This window comes from Aotus nancymaae, unplaced genomic scaffold (assembly GCF_030222135.1).
Source record: "Aotus nancymaae isolate 86718 unplaced genomic scaffold, 86718_ANA_hifiasm-v0.15.2.pri h1tg000089l, whole genome shotgun sequence".
Classification (NCBI taxonomy): domain Eukaryota; kingdom Metazoa; phylum Chordata; class Mammalia; order Primates; family Aotidae; genus Aotus; species Aotus nancymaae.
The window spans coordinates 21,574,703-21,599,549 of record NW_026988504.1 but is presented as its reverse complement, the minus strand read 5'-3'; the positions used below and the strand labels follow the sequence as shown (position 1 = coordinate 21,599,549).

Sequence of the window (24,847 nt, the reverse complement as noted above, 5' to 3'; positions counted from 1 at the left end):
CAGCCATCTGAAGAAAAAAAAACAGAGGTTACAGGTATGAGCGCCTCGCTGTTACAGGTATGAAGACACTAAGTAGAAAATACATCACTAATGTTAACATACTACCTCTTTCTAATCTTTCAAAACGACCATGTTTCTAGTCAAGGGGTTTTCAACATTTTTCCTGGAATAAACTCCAGACTGCTATTTTATATCGTGACCTCACTCTCATCATTTAATTTCACGTGCTTTTAAAGTCCTTAATTAAGTCACTGGTGTTCATTGTCTCCAGTGATCAAAAGTAATTTTGCCATTTACTTTGCTGATGTATGTACATTTTCACCAGTTATCCTCTCCTTCATTCATACCTCCAGTCCACCCTTTAGGGCCGAAAGCAACTTTTTAACCTCAACTAGGAAGGAAACATTTTTTCATTTTTTCTGAAGTTATCCAGCACTAAGAAGTCTCCTGGGCAGGTGGGAAACGGTACAAGTGGCCCCTGTCTGCTTGTTGCCCGGTGGCTGCAAGATGCCAGGGCCACGATGGGCTTCCAAGATGGGAATATTATATCTGAACCAACAGATAAAGTCCCGAGTTGGAGAGCCCAGAAGAATTACAGAAGAGGACTGGGGTTAGGGGGCGGAGGGAGGATGCTGCGGGCGCCCCGCACTGCCCCGCTGCTTGCTGAGGACAGGCTCAGTCAGCTCCTGCTCCCTGCCTTGAGGTGTGTGACCTGAGAACTTCCCAGGAAAGGCCAGGAGGGTTTCACGCCAGGGCAGATGAGAGGACGCACTCCAGTAGCAGATACGTCCTCCCCGCGCCAGGCGAGCCCCATCCTGGGAGCACACGGGCGCACAGCAGGCGGGCAGCGCAGACGGCCCTGGCGGCGGCGCGGGGAGCTAGTGAAGGGGAAGCAGGCCGCCTCTGCGCGCGCTCGGGACCAACGTGTGGCTGGCGGGAGTGCGCGGCCTGGAGGCCCGGGGCGAGCGCGGCGCCGGCAGCGCGTGCGAGGGCGCGCCTGCGGACCGCGGCGAGTGGGTCGAACGGGGTACGTCGGGCTGCGCTAGCCCGGCAGCCTACCCCACTGCTCCGGGGCGAGGGGCCAGGCCGCAGCCCATCCCAGGGCTGAAGGGTGATCCATCCCCGCCGCTCCCTGGGCGCCCGCTCCGGGTCTCAGGGTCCCGCCCCGTCACCTACCGGCCGAGCGCCGATCTCCCCAACCAAGCGAGTGTAGCGCTCCGCTCGCCCGCGATCTCCCGCCGCCGGCAGCCGACCGCTGAGCTCCGGGCCCGCGATCACCCCGCCCCGGCCCCGGGCTCCGCCCCCTCGCCTTCTAGGTCGCCGCTGGGGCCACGCCTTCCCCGACGGCTGAAACTTTGTCTCACTTCGCGCCTCTCTTTGGCCGCACTGCGACCCGTGGCCCCGCCCACTTCCCCAAGCCAGCCAATGAGACGGCCCGTCCTGGTAAGCCCGTCTTCCTACTCCCTAGCAATGATTGGTTAACGAGGTCTGGTTTCCAGAAATGGGCACTATTTCCGGACGATGTTTGTAGAGGGGAGGCTGCTGGGTGGGCGGACTGACAGAAGGCGGAGGCGCCTCGGGTGTTGGTGGAACCACACATGCGCCCTCGGCTTCTGGCAGTCTTACCGGCTGCGTTCTTCTCGAGGTTACGGGAAGGAAGGGCAAGTGTGCGCATGCGTGGGCACTCCCAGCCTCTGACTTCGGTTACCTTGGAGACAGCGAGGCGCTCTCCCTCGCGGGTCGTGCGCGTTCCGCTTCCTCTCTGCAGCCAGGCGGTGGCGGCTGAGGCGGGAGCTGGTAGGGGTAGAGACGTTTTTATTGAACTCTTACTGTGTGTCTGGTGCTGTAGAGTTCCTGGAATGAGTAAAGAAGGTTACAGTGTCTGCCCTCGAGAAGCTTGGGGAGCCAAGGGCCTAGATGGGCCATACCTGTGGGTTGTAACCCAGGTACAAAGAGAGCGTGTGGGTGCGTGGTACACCCCTTCCACCGCCGGAGAAGCAGCGTGGTACGAGCGCTGAGCAAAGCATCTGCTCGATGGGTTTGCAGACCATAAAGGCGGCAAGAGGCTGAGAGCTTAATGTATGCAAAGAAAGGACCTGGAGTTCGGAATATGCATCGAGGTGTCAACAGTGCTTCTTTCTGAATGGGGGTCGGGGGTGGGGAGTAGGGAAGGTATGGAAATTTTTTCTAACTTTTGCTCATCTGAATTACCTAGTGTTTCCACACTGAGCTAGTATTTTATTTGTAATAAATTCCAGGCCGGGCGTGGTGGCTCACTCCTCCCAGCGCTTTGGGGGGCTAAGGCAGGAGGATCGCTTGAGGCCAGGAGTTGGAGAACAGCCTGGGCAATATAGCGGAGACCACATCTTTGCAAAAAATGAAAGAATAAGCCGGTCATGGTCGTTTGCACCTGCAGCCCCAGCTAGAGGGGAGGCCAAAGCAGGAGGATTGCTTGAGCCCAAGAGTTTGAGGCTACAGTGAGCCGTGATCATGCCACTGCACTCCAGCCTGGGTAACAGAGTGAGGCAGTCTTTAAAATAAATCAAAACTTAAATTTTTTTGCTTGCAAAATAAAAGATGTGCTCCTATCCTGGGCATCCCACTTCCATCAAGGGTCCGTGGCAGGTGTGGTTAGTGGCTGTAGTCCAGTGATAGGCAGGCCCCACCTAAGGCCGTCTGGAAAAGGAACACCCCATCTCTGAAAGTGTGTGCGCGAAGACCACCATCTGCTTGGGACTACTTTATAGACAGTCCAAAGCTGAAAGCTGTTTTCTGGATACCTGTGCCAGTCATCTCTGCTGGGGGGATAGGGAAGACCATTTTATTAGGCAGTGGTCAAAAACTCACAACCTGAGGGCCTCATCCACTCACCCAGGCCAGAAATATGCTTTGTTTGGCTGGCCCAATATTTTTTAAAATTTGAATTTGAATGCCTTAGAGCAGAGCCTGTGTTTCCTTACAGCTCCCGCCCCTCTGTTTTTTACCCAACCATCTAACCTTATGTCACCTGTCTGGCCCGTGGAGCATTTGAGGCTGCGGTTCCCATAGAACCCGTGCTTCAGAGCCAAGCAGTCTCTGGTTCCCACCCTGGCTCTGCCACTGACCAGCTGGGAGATGGCAGGCAAGAAAGAAGCTGGACTGGTGGCCCCCAAATCTCTTTCCACCCCCAAGGTTTTGCATTTCAGTGACTCAGGAGAGGTGGAGCTTGGCCAGAGGTACAGGTTGGTATCAGCAATCTTGGATGCCCTTATTGTCTCTCCCACCACCTGTTTGCCTCTGGGCACAGCACTTCTCAGGAAAGACGTGGGCATACCTCCAAATTCTGCAGACGCTCCCTGACTTGCCTTTGCCTTTTCTCTTTCACATTCCTTTAAAACACCCAGTGCCTCGGTACTTTGCCCAGATTCTCTTGACACCTCTGGTCCTGGGTCCCCTGCACACCCCCACCTACCCCATAAAGATGATCTGCCTCTAAATCCATCCACGAACACTAATGTGTATTAATCGGAGAGAGTGAACTGTGTTGACCCTAAACTGCAACTCTGGAGAAGGAATGTCACATCAGGTTGCAGGGGAGGATCAAACCACTGCACACTGGTAAGGAAGATATTTGGGATAAGCAAGGCCTCTGAGTTTGAGCTACTTTTCTGAGGTCTTCCCAAGCCCCACTGTGAGTGGGTGAGGTGGAAACCATACACCCACCCAGAGTGAGCAGTGTGGTGTCTCTGAGTCTTGAAATGCTTGAACCTCCTGGAAGGAGAGCTTCGGGACAAAATTATTCCCTCTCAGCCTAAGGTTGTTTCCCGAGACAACTTGGGAAAGCTTCTGGCCCAGAGTTACTTGTGCAGTCTCAGCTCTGCTTTAAATACAAGGAATTGACATTTGCAAGATGACTCACACCTGGAGTAGTGAACTAGGCTCTCAGTACTCAAGGGTTTTCACATCCCATCCATTTCAGGTCTGGAAATAGAAGGGTGAGACTGTGCTATTCCAAAAGAATCGCAGCTTGTTTTCTGAGAGCTTACAAAAAGTAAGCAGACAGACTTAGAGTACTTCATGTGTATAATCCCACTGAATGTTCCCTCTAGGCTGGGGTTTCTCAACCTGGCACTATAGACATTTGGGGTTGGATAATTCATTGTTGGGGGAGGGGTCTTGTGTTAGTCCATTTTCACGCTGCTGATAAAGACATACCTGAGACTGGGTAATTTATAAAGGAAAGAAGTTTAATGGAGTCACAACTCCACGTGGCTGGGGAAGCCTCACAACCATGGCAGAAGGCAAAAGGCATGTCTTACATGACAGCCAACAAGAGAGAATGATGAGAGCCAAGCGAAAGGGGAAACCCCTCATAAAAACATCAGATTTCACGACACTTATGCACTACCACCAGAATAGTATGGGAGAAACTGCCCCTGTGATTCAGTGATCTCCCACGGGGTCCCTCCCACAACATGGGAAAATTATGGGAGCTACAAGATGAGATTTTTTTTTTTCCTTCTTTTTTGAGACAGACTCTCGCTCTGTCACTCAGGCTGGAGTGCAGTGGCATGATCTCAGCTCACTGCAACCTCCTCCTCCTGGGTTCAAGTGATTCTCTTGCCTCAGCCTCCTGAGCAGCTGGGCCTATAGGTGTGTGTCACCACGCCCAGCTAATTTTTATATTTTTAGTGGAGACAGGGTTTCACTATGTAGGCCAGGCAGGTCTTGAACTTCTGACCTCAAGTGATCCACCTGCCTTGACCTCCCAAAGTGCTGGGATTACAGGCATGAGCCACTGCACCTGGCGTCGAGATGAGATTTCGGTGGGGCCACAGCCAAACCGTATCATTGGAGGATGTTTAAAAGCTTTCCTGGCCTCTGTCTACTAGATACCCATAGCACTTGCCCACCGACCCAATGTGACAATAAATGTCTCTGAACATTGCTAGATGTCACACCAAGGAAGCAAAATTGTCCCCAGTTGAGAACGCTTACAGTCTAACCCCATAGAGCAGGTAGTATTACTGTCCCATTTCACTGATGAGCAAACTGAAGCTCAGACGGATGTAACTTGCCCAGTGTCACTTTGCTGTAACAGGAGACCCAGGATTCAAACCAGGTCTGACTCCAGAGCCCCCGCCCTCCTGCATGGTGGGCTCTGCAGAGAGACTTCAGGCTTACAGCGTGCCAACTGCCCCACAGTTCTGTAGGAGAGTGATGAAGAGTGAGTAAATCAGTGAGAGAAAACTATCCTTGGATCGTTTTTCCTCTTCTGTTTCCTTGGAAGAAAGGAAGTTATATTCTGGTTTTTATTGCCTTAGTCAGCAAGGTTTACGGTGCTGAGCCATGTCCAGCGAGAAAGTGGCTGATGAGTCATCTGAATGTCTCTAGATCGCAGGCCCCAAATTACTATGAGATTCTGAAGTTACACTTGAGAATTCAGATGTGAGGCTGAGATAAGAGATGACTGGGGACTGTGGGTGGGGGAGATGTTCCTGGAGGAGAGCAGTTTTTCTTTTCCCCTTCGGGACTGCCTGAAGTTGCAGCCACAGTGCTGTTGCTGCCCTTCCAGCTCGGACCTGCCCCATTGCTGCTGTCAGCCCAGAGGTCTGTGGAGGGGTCAGGGAGGCAGAGAGGAAATGGATGCAGGCAGAAGTGTGATCCATTCTCTCTTCCTAGTCTGCGATCAGTGATCTCATATTGGTGGCTTGAAATTGGACATGCTAGGAGTGTTTACACCATGGAAGTTGGCAAACAGTATAAATCAGGGCTACTCATCCCCCGAGTTGGCTGTTGTGTTTTTGTTTTTTTCTGAGGCGGAGTCTGGCTCTGTTGCCCAGGCTGGAGTGCAGTGGCGTGATCTCAGCTCACTGCAACCTCCGCCTCCCCGGTTCAAGTGATTCTCCTGCCTCAGCCTGTCGGTAGCTGGGACTACAGGCATGCGCCACCATGCCCAGCTACATTTTTTTATTTTTAGTAGAGACGGGGTTTCACCACATTGGCCAAGTTGGTCTCGATCTCTTGACCTCGTGATCTGCCCACCTTGGCCTCCCAAAGTGCTGGAATTACAGGCATGAGCCATGGTACCCAGCCTCAAGTTGGTTGTTAAACACCTGCCGGCACACCACTGCGTGCTGGTTCTGGCCTCTGCTTGCTGCCCACCAATCCCACCCCACACGGGGAGATGGCAGGGGCACCATGAACCACAGAGCTGTTGGAGAAGAGGAGGGGCCATGGCAATGTGGGTGATGGGGAGAGGAGTGCCAATTTCAGCAAAGAATGAAGGTGAGGGCTGGTGGGGGTCTCTGGAGGGTACTGGGCAAAGATGACCTTACAAGGTTGCAGTGAGCCAAGATCGTGCCACTGCACTCCAGCCTGGGTGACAGATCGAGACTCCATCTCAAAAAATAAAAAACAAAAAAAGAACCTGCTGTGGCTCCTTGTTGACCACTTCAGAAACCTGTTTCATCTTAGTGTCTAACCCTACTGCCCCTCTGTTGCCTCCAAATATGACCCATGTTGAACTTCAGCCCCATGGTAGAAGTATGAAAGATATAAACATGAAAAAAGGCATCTCTGCCCTCCAGGAGTATGCAGTCTCCCAGGGTGGATAAGCCATGCATACTAACAGCTAATAGAATTGGTTTAAAATCATATCTTAGCCGGGCGCGGTGGGTCATGCCTATAATCCCAGTACTTGTGGGAGGCCGAGGTGGGCGGATCACTTGAGGTCAGGGGTTCGAGGCCAGCCTGGCCAACATGGTGAATCTCCATTTCTACTAAAATACAAAATTAGCTGGGCGTGTTGGCATGTGCTTGAAATCCCGGCTGCTCAGGAGGCTGAGGCAGGAGAATTGCTTGAACCTGGGAGGCAGAGGTTGCAGTGAGCCAAGATTACACCACTACACTCCAGCCTGGGTGACAGAGCAAGACTCCATCTCAAAAAATAAGACAAAAAATAAGATAAAATGATAAAATAAAATCATATCTTTTTCTCAGAGGGGGGTATCCAATCTCTCTTTTTTTATGATCAGAACCTGGCTTTTATTCATAGCGGTGACCTGCAGTGTGAAATGCTTCCCTGTCTCTCTTACAGCTAGGATGGTTATTTGATGTAATTCTGGCCAGTGAGATGTACATGGAAGTCTCTGGATGGAGCTTCTGGGAAAGCTGGGGGGCTGACCCAGCTGGCACAAGTCCTTTTATCTGTTGCCCTTGGCCTTATCCCCTTTCTGCAGTCTGGAATGCACCCCAGTACTTGGAGGTGTAGCAGCCAGCGTTTGAGCATATGAATGCAAGCTTCATTCTCTGATGGCAGAGCAGAAAGCTAGACTCTGAGTCCCCAGTAGCCTCATGGAACTGTCAAGCAGCTGGGGACCGCCGAACTTCAGCTGCTGGCATGTGATGAAGCCACTGCAGCTGGGTTTCTGTGACATGCAGTACTAGCTGGTACAGTAAGATTTGTACAATTTAGCCAACTTGAGAATTCCCAACAGCGAAAAGTAGCCCCAGGATGAAATTATACTGCAGCAAAAGCCTTAAATGTAATAAGCTTATGCTCATTAGGGATTGTGTAACACATGGAAACAGTAGAGAAAGACAGAGCTGTAGCGTACATGACTGGAGTGAGCTACTCCTGTTTTCTGAGAAAGGAAATCTCACCTGGGAAAGCTGTGGAAGGAGATGAGTGACTTCATGGGCTGGAGAGGATGCCGGAAATTTCTGTCAAGAACTACGTGACTCCTTGTGCTAATGGGCTGATCAGGACCAAGATAGGTATCACCCAATTCAGATAAAGGATGCTCAGATTAGGTAGAGGAAAAACCCAGGGTTAAGATGCAGAGATTAGAGCAGATGTCTGTCTCTAGAGACAAGAGTGCTTTCACACAATCCGTGCCATCTGGACAGAGCTTTCCTATAAATCAGTTTCCCACAGGGAGGCACGTGGTTCCCCAGGGGCGAAGCAGATGACGTGTGGTGGTCAACAGCTCTAAGAAACATTGGATCTTGTGCTGAGGTAGTTATTCTCTAATTCTTCTTTAGGTTTGTCTATTTCTTTAGCTGGGCGTGGTGGTATGTGCCTGTTATCCCAGCTTCTTGGGAGGCTGAGGCAGGAGAATTACTTGAACCAGGAGTTGGAGGTTGCAGTGAGCCAAGATTGTGCCATTGCATTCCAGCCTGGCAACAGAGCGAGACTCCATCTCAAAATGAATAAATAAATATAAAATAAATAATTTGTCTGTTTCTTGAATAATTGATACATGCACTTTGTGCAAATTCCAAAAGAGCATGATGCTTCTCCCACCTCTGGCCCCAGGCTCTTTTTTTTTTTTTTTGAGATGGTGTCTTGCTCTGTCACCCAGGCTGGAATGCAGTGGCATGATCTCAGCTCACTGCAACCTCCGCCTCCCAGGTTCAAGTGATTCTCCTGCCTCAGCCTCCTGAGTAGTTGGGAGCACAGGTTCACGTCACCATGCTCAGTTAACTTTTGTATTTTTAGTAGAAACAGGGTTTCACCATGTTGGCCAGGCTGGTCTCGAACTCCTGATTTCAGGTGATCCTCCCACTGCATCCCAGAGTGCTGGGATTACAAGCGTGAGCCACTGTGCCCATCCCCCAGGCTCTTTTGAAGCAACCATTCTCCCCCCATCCAAGTACTCACCAGGCCCGACCCTGCTTAGCTTCCGAGATCAGATGAGATTGGGCGTGTTCAGGGTGGTATGGCCATAGATAAAGCAACCATTCTTACCTGCTCCTTGTGTATTTTTCCAGATATACTTCAGCGTGTACAAACAATACATTCATATAGCCTCTTTCTAAAAAGTGAATGGAAGCATACTATCCACAACTGCCCTGTACCTTGCTTATCTCACCTATCAGTGAGTTCCACATTGTACATGTAGAACTTCCTCCTTCTTTTATAAAGACTCATACTACTTACTGTATGACTGTTATATAATTTACCCACTTTGCTGTTGATAGACTTTTTTCCAACCATCATAAGAATTGTTGCAATAAATATCCTTTTACATATTTCATTTTGCATATTAGTTAATCCATGTATTCAACAAATATTTTTTGAGCACCTACTATGCACCAGGCCAGGTCTAGGTACCAGAGGCAGAGCAGTGAACACAATAGTTGGAGTCCTGGCATCACGGAACTGCCATTCTGTCGTGGAGAAGACCCATAGGATTAATTCCTAGAAGTGGGTCACACTTTCAATCCTTCTAATTAAGTAAACTAGAAAGTCTCACTTTGGTGCCCATATGTCTTGTTTTTTCTTTTTTAAGACAGAGTCTCTCTTTGTTGTCCAGGCTGAAGTGCAGTGCTACTATCCTGGCTCACTACAACCTCTGCCTTCCAGGTTCAAGTGATTCTCCTGCCTCCACCTCCTGAGTAGCTGGGACTACAGGCACATGCACCACCAGGCCCAGCTAATTTTTGTATTTTTAGTTGAGATAAGGTTTCACTATGTTGGCAAGGCTGGTCTTGAACTCCTGACCGCAAGTGATTCACCCACCTCAACCTCCCAAAGTGCTGGGATTACAGACTTCATGAACCCTGGGCCCGGCTGGATGCCAATACGTCTTTAATATCTCTCTCTGACACTGCTAATTTCTTTAAGACAGAAAGTATTGGCCTTAGGTTTAGAGTGTATGACAGGCCACAGAGCCTAGCTAGAATTGAATAACAATGTTTGCTTGTTACTGGATTTATTTTTATATAGCAAATGATATTGACTTTCCATCTATAGCCAAAATAGGAAGGTTCTCTTTAAAATACAAAGGTTGCTTTCAAAATAATTTTTAAAACTTATTATTATTATTATTTTGAGACAAGATCTCATTCTGTCACCCAGGCTGGAGTGCAGTGGCACCATCATGGCTCACTGCAGCCTCAACCTCCTGGGCTCAAGCAATCCTCCCACCTCAGCCTCCAGAGTAGCTGGGACTACAGGCATACACCACCATGCCCGGCTAATTTTGTTTATTTTTTGTAGAGCCAGGGTCTCGTTATGTTGCCCAGGCTGGTCTCAAACAACTGGACTCAAGCAATCCTCCCACCTCAGCCTCTCAAAGTGCTGGGATTATAGGCGTGAACCACTGTGCCCAGCCTCAAAATAATTTAAGTGAAAAAACAAAACAAAACAAGTCAGTATAGAGAAGAATGTTAAGTAAATTAATAACATCGGTGGAATTCAGATGTGGAAAAAACCCACAAAGGTGATAGTCAAATGAGTGAGGTTATGAAATCATCAAATTAAACAAAGCAAGGAGAAAAGTTAGGCTCGTTATATTGTACTTGACGTTTATTTTTGCATCCTCATTCATCTTTGGTGTCGAAATGTTCTCACCTCCGTAGTTCTTCCTAGGCAGCCGATTTGCCTATTATTTATTATTGTTTACCATTTATTTGGCGATTCTTATGCTTAGATTTCCTGGAGCTCCTGGTCATGAAAATTTTGCTTTGTTTTGTTTTACTGAACTGTCACCAATTTGCATTCTCTTACAAGATCTCTTTTATTTTGAATCCCCCAAATGCCCTCCCCCACCCCAAATGCCCCAGGAGTATCTCCAACTCCCACCAGGACCTTTGTCATTGCTGGCTCTGGAGGGAGTTGGAGATACTCCTGCTGGGGACCTTGAAGCAACACCCTTCATAATCTGGCTGAGGCTTGCCCAGTAATTCTCTAAAAATATAATATGATGAAACAACCAAGCCCAAATAGGCCTTCGAGGAGATCTCAAAGCTGAAACCTTCTGAGCAGGGCCCACAACCACCAGTGGGCCTGTAATCACCCACAGCTTGTTAGCTAAAGACACAAACTATTAGTTTAGTGGTTGGAAATGTAAACAAGAGGCATTTCACAAGTGTGCGCTTTAGGTCGAGTAGGTGGTAGCAGTCTCTAGCCGTGGTTGCTGGCTTTCTCTGGGGCATAGGTTGGAGAGTGGGTGGCGCCTCTGGGCCCTGGGCAGAGTACCTTTGAGGTGGGAGGTAAGAGGGACCAGAGCTGAATGGAGAGGGAGTGGGTGGGAGCCAGCAGGGCTCCAAGGTAACTGAAGGAGCACCTGGGAGTCTGGAAAATAAGGGACAACAAAAAGTGAGGCCATCCACTAGAGGGTAAGTCCTCGAGCTTTGAGATCTACTGGAGATTTACAGCTCTCAATTAATGGACTAAGGACCTACCATGTACCAGGCACTGACTTAAACATTTTTGTAAGTACCAACTCAGTGGTTCTTAAGCTTTTTGGCTTCATAAAAGTTTTTGAGGACTTCAAAGACCTTCTGTTTACATAGATGATATCCAGTGGTGTGATGGTACATGTTTAACGATTGGTTCTCTGCTGGAAAGTCCTAATTTGTAGCATTTACCAATTTCCATGGTGTAAATACTTCCACCATGACCAATTTTTTTTTTTTTTTTTTTTGAGATGGAGTCTTGTTCTGTTGCCCAAGCTGGAGTGCAGTGGCAGGATCTAAGCTCACTGCAACCTCCACCTCCTGGGTTCAAGCGATTCTCCTGCTTCAGCCTCACAAGTAGCTGGAACCACAGCCATGCGCCACCATGCCTGGCTAATTTTTGTTGTTTTGTTGTTGTATTTTTAGTAGAGACGGGGTTTTGCCATGAAGGTCAGGCCCTCAGGTGATCCCCCGACCTTGGCCTCCCAAAGTGCTGGGATTACAGGCATGAGCCACTGCACCCAGCCCATCATGGCCGATTTCAAGATACCAACCAAACACTACTGAAAGTGAAATGGGAAGAAATATATACAGTCAACTTCCCCAAGCCAGTGCAAGCAGACTCCAGTGCACCACTGGAATTTTTATTGATATTTATGGTATTGGAAATTAAAATTGAGATTTTTAAAAAAATGCCTTCACAAAACCATTACATATGCATATAAACATTCTTTTTGAAAATAACTATTTTGCAAAATAAAAAATTAGTGAAGACAGTGATATTGTTTTATATTTTGCAATATAAAAATATAAAATTTTGCAATATAAAAATATAAAACAATGGCTTATTGGAAGACAGCTGCATTCATGGATCTGCATTCAATCAGTTGTGATGTCATATATCACGTGGTCTTTGGAAAACTCCACAAAAGAGCACTATAGGTAAATAATGTCTTAGCATTACTATGGAAATAGTTTTGACCTCATGGACCCCATGAAAGAATCCTGGGGACTTCCAGGGGGTCCCAGGACCACACTTCGAGAGAACAGCTGTACTAATGCATTTAGTTTTTCCACAGAGCCCTGTGAGGCAGGTTTCTTATATCCCCATTTTGCAGATGAGGAAATTGAGGTACAGAGTACTTACCCAAGGACACTAAGCTAGAAAGTGGCAAAGTCAGCCAGACATGGTGCATCACACCTGTAATCCCAACACTTTGGGAGGCCAACATGGGAAGATCACTTGAGCCCAGAAGTTCAAGATCAGCCTGGGCAATAGAGTGAGACCTTGCTTCTACAAAAAATTTAAAATAAATCAAAAAAGAAAATGGTGGCTGGGTACGATGGCTCACGCATGTAATCCCAGCACTGTGGGAGGCTGAGATAGGTGGATCACTTGAGGCCAGGAGTTCAATACCAGCCTGGCCAACATAGTGAAACCTCATCTCTACTAATAATACAAAAATTAGGAGGCTGTGGTGGCGCACACCTGTAATCACAGCTACTCGGGAGGCTGAGGCAGGACAATCACTTGAACCCAGGAGGTGGAGGTTACAGTGAGCTGAGATTGTGCTACTGCACTCCAGCCTGGGTAACAAGAGTGAAATCCATCTCAAAAAAAAAAAAGAAAGAAAAGAAAACGGCAAAGTCAAGATTCCAACCCAGTCAGTCTATACAGATGGGCAGTTGAGTTGGTGACTATCACTTACTAGATGTGTGATCTTGGGGACAATCAACCTCTCGGAGCCTGAGGTACTTCCATTGGACCCACCCATCGTCATCCCCTGGGTTAGACGGGACTCGCTTTCTCTCTCGTACCCAGCTCTTGCTGACGGGCCTCATCTGTGCTCCCTTACCACATTCTCTTTTTCTCTGCTAATGTGGCACTGTATCCCATGCTACGTGGCGCTGTTTAATTGTCTCCATTGGACGGAGTGCTCTACCCCATGGGACAGACACCACAGCTACCTTGATTACATTTGTGCCATCAGTGTCTGCAGCCGGTCTTCAAAAGTCTCTGCTGAAGAAATAAGTGAAGAAATTAATGGATAGACAATTTGCAAGAAGGCAGGACACAGTCCATCGTACCCAGGGCTCTTCTCTGTGGCTCTAGGGAGAAGGAGGGGAGTGCCGGTGGGGAGGTGGGCGGAAAGGCGATAAAGTGATCCTGCCCCAACACTGCACTTACATCCACTTGCCCAAGCCTGTTGTGTCATCCCAATTACAGGACAAATCACAGACTAAGGAAAGCCTCCTCCTAAATTTTCCGAAGAGATCACCCCCTCTTGCCTGGAGTCTCCACCTGATGTTTCCATTACTTGGCACTCAGACACATGAGTTAGCAGCCTCTCCAGGCATTCCTTTATTCTTCTAGAAACTTCTGCATCCCCTGTGCTGCTAGAGGTCCATGTCGATGGACATATAGCGCTGCCCCATTCCTTGCAAAGACTGCATACTACCCCATTGTATAACTGGTATGTAATTTACAGGTGGGGGCTCTCAGTTCTTCTCTTCATATCCTGGGCTATGTGATGAATTACCGGCACCCACCCCGACCTACCCTTTCTTAGGACGGTTAAACCTTTTTACGTCATCACCTACAGAAAGGGTCCAGGTATAAAAGAGTGGCCCACACCTCTTGGGGCCAAATTAACGGCTACACTTGTGGAGGCTGGGGACTGTGGCAGGTGGGAGCAGCTAGATAGAGGCTCTCCCCAGGGCCTCGCAGCTTCCTCTTTTGCTATCTATACGGTCCTTTCCAGCGGTGACCTTCTAGGAGTCTCAGAAGCCCCAAGAAGGGAGAAGTATAATTGTGGGGGAGGGAGGGAGCAGTGCAGAGGCAACCAGCCAGGGTTCTGCCTAGAAGGTCAGGGGGTTGAGCTCTGGCACCAGAGACCTTTAAGAAGCAAAAAGGAACTGAGAGAGCAGCCAGGAGTCTGCTCGGCCTGGAGTTCCTGGAATTCTGCTTTGTGGGTGAGCTTCCCGTGGCAGCTAAGGCCCCTTCTGACTAACAGGAGATGAGAATAGGAGGTGAGGAGGGCGGATGGAGAGGTGGCTGGGCCTGCCAGTTCTCCTGGGCACTGCCAGCTCCCCAGACTATCTCCAGATTTCCTCCAGGAGCTGAGCTGGGTTTCCTGGGAATCTCACCCGCTTGGATGAGTGGCTGCCTGCCTGCTGTGCAGAGGCTGGAGAGACAGGGCAAATCTACAAGTCAGGTTCTCTTCCCACCCAGGATCAAGCTGTCGGCCCACCTGGTCTGGAGTAGGCAACAAAGCCAAGGCCATGATCTCTAGCAAGCCAGCTCTGAAACATGAACTTCACTGAGGAGGGAACAGTCGGCCCCGCAGCCATTTTTATTAATATAATTAGGTGGTTGCCACCTTGGAAGGCACTGTGAGCCTGGCCTGGGCTGCAGGACTGATGGATTTCAGTAGGAGGGAGGAGAAGAAGGGATGAGGAGCAGGAGGCGGGAGCCAGGGGACACCAGCAGGGGTGAGATTCTTACGGACTTGGGGTTGGAACCACTCCCGAGGTTGCAGACACATCCAGGGATTCCATTGGCCCCTCCACCCACCGTTAGTGCAGGTGAAATTTGCTGAAATAAAAATCAAGGGTAGCCTTGGCATACTACCGACTTCTCACACTATGCCCTTATCATTCGCACATGTACCTCCCCTTCTAACCTGTGAGCTCCTGGAGGATGGAGGCCTGGGTCAGACTCACCCGCAGGGCATGGCACATGGGAAGGGCTCAACGGGTATTACATGAACGAGTGAAGGAGCCTGGTGAGCCCTCCTCGAGTGCCAGGCCCACCCAGGGGGAGCTACAAGCAAGGGCAGTTGATCGGGGTGGAGGTGTGGATGCACTTGTCTGGCTGCTGCTTTCTGTGTTTTCACAGCTCAAAGCTTCCTCCTCCTCCTCCTCTCCCTGGAGCTGCCCTGGTCTCTAAATGCTTAGATAAGATGGTTTATTCATCTCTCCAACAAATGTTTATTGAGCACATGCTGCAACAGGCCCTGGGCTCTGCGTGATAGGGAATGAGACCTACACATTTCCTGCCTCCCCCAGCTCCCAGTCTAGTGTCATTAAATAAGTAATTACAGTGAATAGTGACAAACACTGTGACTTGGTAGGTCTCATAGAGCTAGGGTGATGGTGTAACTATTATTCTAACTTGGACCATCTTTTGTGAGTAAAAGTGATGGTTGCTGGTTCAGTTCCCCAGGAAGTAGATTCTGAAATGGAGATTAGCGTGCAGAAAGTTGATTTGGAGGCCTTGAGCATCAACACCGGTGAAAAGGAAGGGACCAAAGCAAGATTGAGGAGAGGGAGATGTTGGGACGTGATGGAGTCGCAACGAGGGCCTCCGCCAACCTCACGGGGCGCTCTCGGCTGAGACGGCTGAGACAGCCCTTCAGCTTCATCTCCAGTTGGAGTGAGGAGGCCTGGCCTTCATACCATGATGCCAGTGAGTCATTGGATACTGGCTACCTCTGGAAGGAGGTGTGACCTTGGGTGAGGCTGTTTTCAGTTGACAGCTGGAGGTGTCTTGCCATTGCCAATAGCCAACGATTTGGGTGGCACTTCCCAGCATCTGCCACAGAAGCGCTGTTGATAATTATGTCCAGATAATAGGCGTTTACTGGGGCTGGCCCAGGTACCCACAGCAAGAGCAACTGGCTGGGAGTTTCAGATGGAATCATGCACAAATGTGGGGTGGCAGAAAGCTCCCAGCAATGGGAACAAGCCCAGGCTTGCTCAACCTGCAACCTCTTCGTGGCTATCTCTCCCCCTTTCTCTTACCTGTTTCCTTTGCTTTTTTTTTTTTGACAGGTTCTCACTATGTTGCCCAGGCGGGGCTCAAGTGATCTTCCTGCCGTGGTCTCCCAAAGTGCTGGGATTGTAGACGTGCGCCACCATGCCTGGCTCCTTTGCCGTATAGAACCAGTCCTGGCTATCGCATGCATTGTATCCCCTGCTTCATATGCATTCTGTCACCCACCTTCCACGGTGAGGTAGGTGTAATTATTATTCTTGTTCCCTACATCCAAACTGTCAGGCAGTCCTTTCACTGTTACTTCCAAAACAGAGCCCCCACCATTCCCTTTCTCCATCTTCAACACCTCCCGCTTGGTGCAAACCACCACCATCTCTCTCCTCACTGCTGACATTGTTTTGATTTTGAACCCAGCTAGCCAACAGCATGGATCTGCTGAGAAGGCAGATGACAGCGGTAAAACAACAAGGGAAACAGAACACAGACAGATGCCCAGGTAGAGCACGTACACTGGTATCGGAACCGAGAATGAACACGTGAACTGAAAGTTCGGAATATTCCCTCTTCAGAACAAAATCGAGGGCAGGAGAGCACAGTGGTTAGCAGCATGGTCTCTGGGCCAGAGCGCTTGGGTTTCTGTAACCTTAGGCCAGCTTCTTGGTGTCTCTGTGCCTCAGTTTCCTTGTCTGTAAAACAGGGGTGATGATAACATGAACTATCGTAAGAGATTTTAGGAGAAGTAACCAGTCACCATGGGTAAGGCATTTAGAGCAGTGCTCTGCCAGGCTTAGCTGCTGGTATTCCCCTGGAAGCTACCATCTTGGTCCGCATTCAGTGTGGCCAGTGCGGCTGTTGGCACTCCTTGTCTGCTACCGTCTCCAACACCTCACCTCCATGTGGAGTCATTTATTCATTCAACAGATATTTCTTGAGCACCTACTCACGTATCAGGCACTGAACTCTTGTTTTATTTTCCTATATCCCAAAAGTCTGTGAGCTTAAGGGCAGGCTGACCTAGGCTTGCTTTCTGCTGGACAGGGGAGGCTCCATCCCCCACCATTTCTTGTTCATGCTCAAGGTCACCCAGATGAAAAGCCAGCTTCTGTGTGGCTCGGCTGCCTATGGCTCTCCCTTTCGGATGTCTGGCTGCTGGGTCGAAGTCCTTGGGCTGAGAGTCAGCAGGAGAATGACCCCTAGGCCCTCCTTTCAGACCCCAGAGGGCTCAGCGGGAAACGAGGCTGAGCGATTTTCTTGGGCCCTTTGCAGGGCGGGGCCCTGCCTGCTCTGGTCGATCCTCCCTTGGCCCTGGCCTTGTGTACTCCTGGCCTGAGCCTCCTTTTCCTGGGTGGCAGCTCTCCCTCTCAGGAAAAGAGCCTGGAAGGGATGAGGGAGGAGTTCACAGGAGAGGGAAGAGGGCAGAGGCAAGCGGAAGAAAAAAGTGAGGCCAAGTCAGGCAAGAGGGGTTGAGAAGGAGGAGGGGAGAGGATGCTGATGACGATGCGTGACGTGACTGGCTCACGAATGCCTTGATTCCTAGGAGGTCAGAGTTATTATCCCCACTCTACAGTGGAGACTGAGACAAAGTGGGTTATGAAACTTGCCCAAAGCCTTGCAGCTGGTAACTGGCAGAGCTGGAATTTGAACTTGAATAGTTCAACTCCACCTCCCCAGAAGGGTGCAGAATTCCTAAAAGGCATCCTGAGGTGTGCAACAAATCGTGTTGAATGGACGGTGGGGTGTGTGTGTGTGTGTGTGTGTGTGTGTGTGTGTGTGGAGGGGCAAGGGGAGGCTGAAAGCTCTGAGCTGGCTCTCTGTTTTTTTTTAAGAGTCAGTGTCGTGACTGGGTGTCGTGGCTCACGCCTATAATTCCAGCACTTTGGGAGGCTAAGGCAGGTGGATCACTTGCTGTCAGGAGTTCAAGACCAGCCTGGCCAACATGGTGAAACCCTGTCTCTACTAAAATACAAAAATTAGCCAGATGTGGTAGTGCAGGCCCGTTGTCCCAGCTACTTGGGAGGCTGAGGCAGGAGAATGCCTTGAACCTGGGAGGCAAAGGTTGCAGTGAGCAGAGATCGCGCCACTGCATTCTAGCCTAGGCAACAGAGTGAGACTCCATCTCAAAAAATGAAAGAGTCAGGGTCTTTGTCTATCATCCAGGTGGGAGTGCAGTGGTGTGATCATAGCTCACTGCAGCTGAACTCCTGGCCTCAAGTGATCCTCCCGCCTCAGCCTCCCCAGTCGCTAGGATTACAGATGGAATCCCTGGTTCTTTTGGCCTCATCTGCTGAAGTGTCTTATCTTCCCCATGAAGTAACAACCCCTCATGCACTTTGGTCAGGATCCCACAATCCTCCCACCAGAGGCAAACCTGTATTCACCAGGTTCTGGGATAGCACCGCCCATATCAGCAGTGTGAGGAGGGAGGTGGCTGTGTTGTGGGCACAGGCCCGATGTCAGTCATTTCCTATCCCTGTGATCACAGGGAGGCATTTAGCCTCATTTTCCTCAGTCACAAAATAGAAATAAGAAGTCCATCCTCATAAGGCCGTGGTGAAGCCAAAACTGCACAGGGGAAGGGCCTAGCACAGGGCAGGGGTGTGGTAAACAGGCACAGTTGTGATTCCTGCAGCTCCCAACACCAGCCTCACTGCCCGGTGGCTGGCAGAGCCCTTCTCACCCCCTCTCAGTCTAGCTTAGATTCCCAGAGCAGGTAGGCAGGCACTGCACAAGCCCCTCGCTCGTCACAGAGGAGCAAATTGAAGCTCAGGAAGTCAGAGAGAAGGAGTCCCTACAGAGGGGTGTGAGGATCTGCGGGGGTCTGCAGGGGTGTCAGGAAGAGTGGGCCCTCTGGGTGGATAGCGGGGGGCCAGGGGCCCCATGCAGCTCCCCCTCTCCTCCCTCAGCTGCTGAGTCCATCCGCACGGCTGGGATCTGTTGGCCCACAAATGGCCCCCCGTCTCCCTTTCCAGCAGCCTGACCTCGTCCACTTGGAGAAAAACAGGAAGCTGGGCACTGCCAGGAATCGGAACACTCCCTTCCTCAGCTCTGGGCTGCAAGGATGCTGGGATGGCGGGGGGCTCTGGGAGGAGAACCTGGGACAGGGTGTGGGGTGGGGACTCTGAAGGCTAAGCCGGGGTGACCAGGGCTGCCCTCGGGGCTTTGGCTCAGTCAGCTGGACTTGCTGAGCCAGACCAGGGGCTGGGAAGAAGGGGTGAGGTGGGAAGGCGGAGAAGGAGCTCTGACTTTTCTCTCCCACGTGGAGACAGAACCCTGGGGCACCAGGGTCACATCTGCCTATTGCATTCACGGGTCCCTTCCTCCATAGAAAAAATATTACAAAGTATATTATAAAACTGTGCTGGTATAAAGATGAATATAACCCAAACTGGATTCATGATTATATGTTGATTATATTATTATTTTGTTTAACTTTTCTTCTGATTATAAAATAAAACTAAAACATTTCCAGCCAGGTGCGGTGGCTCACGCCTATAATCCCAGCACTTTGGGAGGCTGAGGTGGGTGGATTGCTTGAGCCCAGGAGTTCAAGACCAGCCTGGGCAACATGGCAAAACTCCATCTCTACAAGAAAATGCAAAACTAAACACCAAAAGCAATGGCAACAAAAGCCAAGATAGACAAATGGGATCTAATTAACTCCAGAGCTTCTGTACAGCAAACGAAACAATCATTAGAGCGAACCGGCAACCAACAGAATGGGAAAAAATTTTTGCAATCTACCCATCTGACAAAGGGCTAATATCCAGAACCTACAAAGAACTAAAACAGATTTACCTGAAAAAAAAACCCATTCAAAAGTGGGCAAAGGATATGAACACACACTTTTCGAAAGAAGACATACATGAGGCTAACAAACATATGAAAAAATGGTCATCATCACTGGTCATTAGAGAAATGCAAATCAAAACCACATTGAGATACCATCTCACGCCAGTTAGAATGGTGATCATTAAAAAATCTGGAGACAACAGATGCTGGAGAGGATGTGGAGAAATAGGAACACTCCTACAGTTGGTGGGAGTGTAAATTAGTTCAACCATTGTGGAAGACAGTGTGGCGATTTCTCAAGGATCTAGAAATAGAAATTCCATTTGACCCAGCAATCCCATTACTGGGCATATACCCAAAGAACTATAAACCATTCTACTATAAAGACACATGCACACGTATGTTCATTGCAGCCTTGTGTACAATAGCAAAGACCTGGAACCAACCCAAATGCCCATCAATGATAGATTGGACAAAGAAAATGTGGTACGTATACACCATGGAATACTATGCAGCCATAAAAAATGATGAGTTCGTGTCCTTTGTAGGGACTTGGATGAATCTGGAAGCCATCACTCTCAGCAAACTGACACAAGAACAGAAAACCAAACACCGCACGTTCTCACTCACAGGTGGGTGTTGAACAGTGAGAACACGTAGACTCAGGGAGAGGAGCATCACACACTGGGGGCAGTTGGGGGGCTTAGGGGAGGGACAGTGAGGGGTGGGGAGGGTGGGGAAGGTGGGGAGGGATAACATGGGGAGAAATGCTGGATATAGTATACACCTAAAGTAAAATAAAATAAAATAAAAAAAGAAAATGCAAAACTAATCCGGGTGTGGTGGTATGCTCCTGTAGTCCCAGACTCGGGAGGCTGAGGTTGGAGGATCACCAGAGCTCAAGGTACTGGAGGCTGCAGTGAGCTGCAGTTGCACCACTCCACTCCAGCCTGGGCGACAAAATGAGATCTTGTCTCCAAAAAATCCCCCCCACCACCATTTTCATGGGCCCCCCAAAGTGTGAATATGGCTCCTGTGTCTAAATGGAGAATTTGTCCCCGTGGGGGGAAGCTTCTAATGTTTTCCTGTCCCGCAGAAGCCATGTGCCCCCACACAGCCATGTACCATGGCCATTCCCACCCAGGGGAATGCTGGCTCAGCCCAGAAACTGAACCTCGCCAAGCCCCAGTTTCCTCTTCTGTAGCATGGGGGAATGGAAACGCCTGGCCCTGGTGCTTTTTTTGTTGTTTTGTTTTGAGAAGGAGTCTCCCTCTGTCGCCCAGGATGGAGTGCAGTGGCACGATCTTGGCTCACTGCAACATCCGCCTCCCAAGTTTAAGCGATTTTCCTGCCTCGGGCTCCCGAGTAGCTGGGACTACAGGCACATGCCACCATGCCCAGCTAATTTTTGTGTTTTTAGTAGAGATGGGGTTTCACCATGTTGGCCAGGTTGGTTGAACTCCTGACCCAAGTGAGCCTCCTTCCTCAGCCTCCCAAAGTGCTGGGATTACAGGCATGAGCCACCACGCCCAGCCCTGGTGCTCTTTTGAGATGATCCCATGAAAAGTGTCAGGCCCAGGGCCTGACCCAGATAACCCCCAACTGTTCTCACCATGTATGTGAGCCTCAGACCCTGGCAGAGACCCCGTCAGCGGCAAGGTACCTAGCTTTGGGGCTTAGGGACATTTCTAGGATTCCCACACCTTTCTCTTCTTTCACTTCTCCTGTCTGTCCCTCTTGGACTCCTGTCTGTCCCTCTTGGACTCCAAGGCAACCATGAATCTAATACATTGTGTTAATCCAGTTCACAAGCCACTTTGGCTCCATGACTCCATCGGACCTCACAACCAGCCTGCGAGCATTGTCTTATGTGATTCTTCACTCCATTCTCCCATAGAGGATACAAACCATCAGAGAGGTTAGGTACCTGTCCAAGGTCACACAGCTAGAAAGGACAGAGTTAGGACAAGCATTTAGATCTGTCACGCCTACTCTCAGTTGGCACTTTACACCTGACACCCCAAAATGTTCATGCCAGCCTGTGTGTGTGTGTGTGTGTGTGTGTGTGTGAGAAAGAGAGAGAGAGAGGGCTCTTGTGACAAGGTAGGTGACAAGTGACCCTGGAGGCCTAAGGACCTTGCTGGGATGTGCTGACTGGTGGCTCACAGGGATCCCTGGGCATCTGGGCTCCTGTCTTTGCCCTGCTCAGGGCTGGGGCGGGACCTGGTCTGTCTCCTCGGCTGTGCTGCAGCTGCACCCTCCTTCCTGGGCCCCTGTTCCTCCTCACTGGCCGTCTCAGTGGCAACAGAACCAAAGGGGCAAAGTGGCTTAAGATAATCCTGCCATTTTACATCAGAGCTCTAGGGTCATCTTTAAGTTTTGCTTTTATTTTATTATTTTTTTGAGGTAGACTCTCGCCCTGTCACCCAGGCTGGAGTGCAGTAGCATGATCGCAGCTCACTGTAACCTTGGCCTCCTGGGTTCAAGTGATTCTCCTGCCTCAGTCTCCCCATTAGCTGTGATCATAGACGCGCATCACCATGCCCATGTAATTTTTTTGTACTTTTAGTACAGACGGGGTTTTATCATGTTGGCCAGGCCGGTCTCGAACTCCTGACCTCAAATGATCCACCTCCCTCAGCCTCCCGAAGTGCTGGGATTATAGGTGTGAGACACAAGATTTTTAAGTTTTTTGTTTGTTTGTTTGAGACAGGGCCTCACTCTGTTGCCCAGGCTGGAATGCAATGGCCGATCACAGCTCACTGCAGCCTTGACCTCTTGGGCTCAAGCGATCCTCCCACCTCAGTCTCCTGAGTAGATGGGATTACAGGTGTGCGCCACCATGCCTGGATTTTTTAATTTTTAAAATTTTTAGTAGAGAAGGGGTTTCGCCATGTTGCCCAGACTGGTCTCAAACTCCTGGCCTCATGCCATCCTCCTGCCTCAGCCTCCCAAAGTGCTGGGATTACAGGTGTGAGCCACTGCAACCAGTGTAATTTTTAAGTTTGTATTGGAAAACAATTTACCATCTTCAAATATACATTATCTTACAAATAGAAATATAATTAGAAGCTGGTATTCGTGTTAGATTCCAGTGAAGAAGATTTAGGCTTAGGGCGAAGAAGTATACACAGCCCATGAGTATTATTTAAGCACAGAAACTGATGACTGTGGACCGTGTAGTGCATGGAGAACCGTTTTTAAGGAACTTGCAGGACAGACTGAATTTCTGTCTGGCAGGGATGGTTTGGATTAAGGTTCTAACTTCTGTGCTGTTTCTGATTAAAGTCTTCCAGCGCCTCTGGCTGAGTTAGACCTCTCTGATCTCTTGTTACTTTGTTATTTCCTAAGAATCTGAGCTGGAGCTGGATGACAAACATGGTCCTCTGCCCCGTCAGCCATAGACCTGGGGGATGACCCCTCCTTTGCCAGAGGAGGACGGGAGCTGGTGGGTGCTGAGACCGACAGTGGATCCACCCAGGGGGAGAGTCTCTTAACAACTGGGATCCTGTCACCGCTCTGCCTGCTCTCCCAATAGGGGTGGAGGGGGTGTGGCTGGATGCCTGCTGGAGGTCCTCCCCATCCCAGCAGGGTCCTGCCCCCTTGAGCCCTGGAGGTGGGCTGCCTCCTTCTCCAGGTCTCCCTTCATCACTTCCTACCACTCTGCTGAAGCAGGCTCCATGGTTCCTCCTGGTTCCAGCCTCCCGCTGGCATCCTCCACGGCCCTCTGCACCTGAAGATGCACCGCATCTGGGTGCGAGTCTTCAAATCCAGTCTGTCGGCCCAGTGGGTTGTAAGTGCCCTGAAGGCTGAGACTCACCCTTCTCTTCTCACCCCGCTGTGCCCAGCTCAGCCAGCCCACAAGAGGCACCCAGGAAATATTTGCTGAACCCATTATTGTATGGATTAATATTGTAATATAATAAAATGATGGATTCCACAAATATTTCCTGGAAGACGGGCGTGGAAGTCACACAGACCTGGATTCAGGTTCCGTCTCAGCAAGCTGCTCAGCCTGAGTCCCTCAGGCTTGCTACCTTCAAAGTGGGGTTAATCATTCCACCCGGCTCATGGGGCAGCTGTGGGGAAACTGAGGCAGTGCACATGTAGCACTTAGCAGAATGCTGGGCGGGGCAGAGTACACACTGAAGGGATAGGAGCAGCTATGATGAGATCCCTCTTGTGCTGGGATGGTGAGGGCGAGGGCCCAGCATCCATGGTACGGGCGGATGCACGGTGAGCAGAGTGCGTGTGAGGCAGGAGGCCCCATGTGCCTTGGGATGGCAGGGAAGAATTCATCTCTGCTGTTGACACTGGCCAAAATCATGTCAGATGGACCAGAGAATATACCCCAGTGGTTGCCTATGAAGGTCGTCGAGAGAGGGGATGTGGCTAAAACAGGAAGAGGGGAGATGGGGAGGGGACACCAGTCAGGCAGACCAGGCAGGGTGAGTAGATCAAGTAATCCTCCCGTCTCAGCCTCTCAAAGTGCTGGGATTATAGTTGTGAGCCACTGCGCCCAGCCTTGTCAGATTCTTTCCTGCCTTCCTAGGAGGGTGGGGAGCAGAGTGGAGGGGCTGGGCCCTGGGGTTGGGTGGGGGAAGAGAGAGAGGATCTGGCAACAATGCCCAGATCCTAACCCCAGCTTTGCCACTGTGTGAACGTGAACCAGTCACCCCCTCTCTCGCCCTAGGTCTCAGCTCCCCCTCTGTGCAGTCACACTGACAGCCACGTGTGGACTCCTCCCCCAGCTGCAGCTGGGAATCAGCCTGCAGTCAGAAGCAGGAGAGGGAACAAGCATGGTGGTTTTGGTGTGATGGATTCAAATCCTAGCTGAGCGACGCTGCTCACCTCAGCTGCCTTTCAGTTTCCATGAGCTGCTATATAACAGAGTGGTGAGGAGCACAGACTCTAGAGCCCGACCCAAGGTTAATCCCTGTTCTGCCACTGACTATGGGAATGCAGGCAAGGCCCTTCACTCTGGGCCTCAGTTTACCAATCTCTTAAATGGGGATGGATAGAATCATCCTCTTCTCATAGGGATATTGTGAGAGTTAAAGGAGGTAATGAACACAAAACCCTTAAAACAGTGCTTGGCACAGGTGAGGATCATGT

At 50.0% G+C, this 24,847-nt stretch overlaps 1 protein-coding gene across 1 annotated transcript in view; it reads right to left on the bottom strand.

The window, feature by feature from the left end:
• The window catches only part of MAP3K14 (mitogen-activated protein kinase kinase kinase 14), a 52,299-nt gene extending 51,041 nt beyond the window's left edge, over positions 1 to 1,258 (bottom strand). The window contains exon 1 of the mRNA XM_064369326.1: positions 1,177 to 1,258. The gene's annotated coding sequence lies outside the window, so the exon portion shown is untranslated. The remainder of the gene's footprint in view (positions 1 to 1,176) is intronic.
• Positions 1,259 to 24,847: the final 23,589 nt, after the last annotated feature.